Source organism: Dama dama, unplaced genomic scaffold (genome assembly GCF_033118175.1).
Source record: "Dama dama isolate Ldn47 unplaced genomic scaffold, ASM3311817v1 ptg000109l, whole genome shotgun sequence".
Classification (NCBI taxonomy): Eukaryota; Metazoa; Chordata; class Mammalia; order Artiodactyla; family Cervidae; genus Dama; species Dama dama.
In genome coordinates, this window is record NW_026870920.1 from 1,316,521 (window position 1) to 1,320,660 (window position 4,140).

Sequence of the window (4,140 nt, forward strand, 5' to 3'; positions counted from 1 at the left end):
CTCGACGTAAGGCCGGATATCCCTGCAGTGAATTGAATGCAGGCTCGTCTTGCATCTCCCAAGACGAAGGGATGTCTGAATCCCCTGTGGAGACCACAGAGAAAGACCTAGTCCTCCGCCTCAACATGACCGGAGGCCTCACATCCTTTGAAAACTCGAGAGGTCCGCGGAGATCAACGCTTCCAAAGGAGACGATGCCTGACTCCTCTTGAAAATGGATAGGAGTCCCAGCATCCCTGTGGCACATGGAAAGGGACCCTGGATCTCGCGCCTCACGTGGAGACATATCCCAATTGCCATGGCAAGACTCGAGGAGAATCCCGAGGTGTCCCTCGCACCTAGGCAGGAGTCCTGACGTCGCTGAACAAACATGTGTCTGGAAGGGCCCTCCCCGTCGTAACTCGAGAATATAGCCCAGGTTCCGGCCGCAACTCGAGAAAAACCATGAGACTTCCCCCTTGCCACGAGGTGAGGCCCGATTCCCCTGCACTGCATGCAGAGCAATTCCGTGTTCCAAATCAAACGTGAAAGGAGCCTTGATTTCCTTGATGACACTCCAGAGAAAACCCAAGATCACTGTCTCAAGTCTAGAGGGATCCTGAGGTCACTGGAGCAACACGAAAGGGCTCCGTGGACCTCAAATCAACTCGAGATGAGAGCTTAGTCCCTGGCTTCGACTCAAGGGGAATACCAACTTTCCACAAGCACCTCAAGAGGTGGCTTCTCTCAGCTACAGGTATGTGAGAGAGACCCTGAGTTTGTGGCCTCAAGTGGAATGGACACCGAGATGCTCTGACTCGAAGTAAGGCCGGATATCCCTGCAGTGAATTGAATGCAGGCTGTCTTGCATCTCCCAAGACGAAGGGATGTCTGAATCCCCTGTGGAGACAACAGAGAAAGACCGAGTTCTCCGCCTCATCGCGACCGGAGGCCTCACATCCTTTGAAAACTCGAGAGGTCCGCGGAGATCAATGCTTCCAAAGGAGACGATGCCTGACTCCTCTTGAAAATGGATAGGAGTCCCAGGATCCCTGTGGCACGTGGAAAGGGACCTGGGTATCCCGCCTCACGTGGAGAAGCGTCCCAATTGCCATGCCAAGACTCGAGGAGAATCCCGAGGTGTCCCTCGCACCTAGGCAGGAGTCCTCACGTCGCTGAACAAACACGTGTCTGGAAGGGCCCTCCCCGTCGTAACTCGAGAATATACCCCAGGTTCCGGCCGCAACTCGAGAAAAACCATGAGACTTCCCCATCCCCGCGAGATGAGGCCCGATTCCCCTGCACTGCGTGCAGACCAATTCCGTGTTCCACATCAAACGTGAAAGGAGCCTTGATTTCCTTAATGGCACTCCAGAGAAACCCAAGATCACTGTTTCAAGTCTAGAGGGATCCTGAGGTCACTGTAGCAACACGAAAGGGCTCCGTGGACCCCAAATCACCTCGAGATGAGAGCTTAGTCCCTGGCTTCGACTCAAGAGGAATACCAACTTTCCACAAGCACCTCAAGAGGAGGCTACTCTCAACTAATGGTATGTGAGAGGGACCCTGACTTTGTCGCCTCAAGTGGAATGGACACCGAGATGCTCTGACTCGAAGTAAGGCCAGATATCCCTGCAGTGATTTGAATGCAGGCTCGTCTTGCATGTCCCAAGACGAAGGGATGTCTGAATCCCCTGTGGAGACCACAGAGAAAGACCGAGTTCTCCGCCTCATCGCGACCGGAGGCCTCACATCCTTTGAAAACTCGAGAGGTCCGCGGAGATCAATGCTTCCAAAGGAGACGATGCCTGACTCCTCTTCAAAATGGATAGGAGTCCCAGGATCCCTGTGGGACGTGGAAAGGGACCCTGGGTCTCCCGCCTCACGTGGAGACGCGTCCCCATTGCCATGCCAAGACTCGAGGAGAATCCCGAGGTGTCCCTCGCACCTAGACAGGAGTCCTGACGTTGCTGAACAAACACGTGTCTGGAAGGGCCCTCCCCGTCGTAACTCGAGAATATACCCCAGGTTCCGGCCGCAACTCGAGAAAAACCATGAGACTTCCCCCTTGCCACGAGGTGAGGCCCGATTCCCCTGCACTGCATGCAGAGCAATTCCGTGTTCCACATCAAACATGAAAGGAGCCTTGATTTCCCTGACGGCACTCCAGCGAAAACCCAAGATCACTGTCTAGAGTCTAGAGGGATCCTGAGGTCACTGGAGCAACACGAAAGGGCTCCGTGGACCTCAAATCAACTCGAGATGAGAGCTTAGTCAATGGCTTCGACTCAAGAGGAATACCAACTTTCCACAAGCACCTCAAGAGGAGGCTTCTCTCAGCTACAGGTATGTGAGAGAGACCCTGAGTTTGTGGCCTCAAGTGGAATGGAAACGGAGATGCTCTGACTCGAAGTAAGGCCGGATATCCCTGCAGTGAATTGAATGCAGGCTTGTCTTGTATCTCCCAAGATGAAGGGATGTCTGAATCCCCTGTGGAGAAAACAGAGAAAGACCTAGTCCTCCACCTCATCGAGACGGGAGGCATCACATCCTTTGAAAACTCGAGAGGTCTGCGGAGATCAATACTTCCGTAGGAGACGATGCCTGACGCCTCTTGAAAATGGATAAGAGTCCCAGGATCACTGTGGCACGTGGAAAGGGACCCTGGGTCTCCCGCCTCAACTGGAGACACGTCCCAATTGCCATGGCAAGACTCGAGGAGAATCCCGAGGTGTCCCTCGCACCTAGGCAGGAGTCCTGACGTCGCTGAACAAACACGTGTCTGGAAGGGCCCTCCCCGTCGTAACTCGAGAATATACCCCAGGTTCCGGCCGCAACTCGAGAAAAACCATGAGACTTCCCCCTCGCCGCTGGATGAGGCCCGATTCCCCTGCACTGCGTGCAGAGCAATTCCGTGTTCCACATCAAACGTGAAAGAAGCCTTGATTTCCTTGATGGCACTCCAGAGAAAACCCAAGATCACTGTCTCAAGTCTAGAGGGATCCTGAGGTCACTGGAGCAACACGAAAGGGCTCCGTGGACCCCAAATCAACTCGAGATGAGAGCTTAGTCCCTGGCTTCGACTCAAGAGGAATACCAACTTTCCACAAGCACCTCAAGAGGAGGCTTCTCTCAGCTACAGGTATGTGAGAGGGACCCTGAGTTTGTGGCCTCAAGTGGAATGGACAGCGAGATGCTCTGACTCGTAGTAAGGCCGGATATCCCTGCAGTGAATTGAATGCAGGCTCGTCTTGCATCTCCCAAGACGAAGGGATGTCTGAATCCCCTGTGGAGACCACAGAGAAAGACCGAGTTCTCCGCCTCATCGCGACCGGAGGCCTCACATCCTTTGAAAACTCGAGAGGTCCGCGGAGATCAATGCTTCCAAAGGAGACGATGCCTGACTCCTCTTGAAAATGGATAGGAGTCCCAGGATCCCTGTGGCACGTGGAAAGGGATCCTGGATCTCGCGCCTCACGTGGAGACATATCCCAATTGCCATGGCAAGACTCGAGGAGAATCCCGAGGTGTCCCTCGCACCTAGGCAGGAGTCCTGACGTCGCTGAACAAACATGTGTCTGGAAGGTCCCTCCCCGTCGTAACTCGAGAATATAGCCCAGGTTCCGGCCGCAACTCGAGAAAAACCATGAGACTTCCCCCTTGCCACGAGGTGAGGCCCGATTCCCCTGCACTGCATGCAGAGCAATTCCGTGTTCCAAATCAAACGTGAAAGGAGCCTTGATTTCCTTGATGACACTCCAGAGAAAACCCAAGATCACTGTCTCAAGTCTAGAGGGATCCTGAGGTCACTGGAGCAACACGAAAGGGCTCCGTGGACCTCAAATCAACTCGAGATGAGAGCTTAGTCCCTGGCTTCGACTCAAGGGGAATACCAACTTTCCACAAGCACCTCAAGAGGTGGCTTCTCTCAGCTACAGGTATGTGAGAGAGACCCTGAGTTTGTGGCCTCAAGTAGAATGGACACCGAGATGCTCTGACTCGAAGTAAGGCCGGATATCCCTGCAGTGAATTGAATGCAGGCTGTCTTGCATCTCCCAAGACGAAGGGATGTCTGAATCCCCTGTGGAGACAACAGAGAAAGACCGAGTTCTCCGCCTCATCGCGACCGGAGGCCTCACATCCTTTGAAAACTCGAGAGGT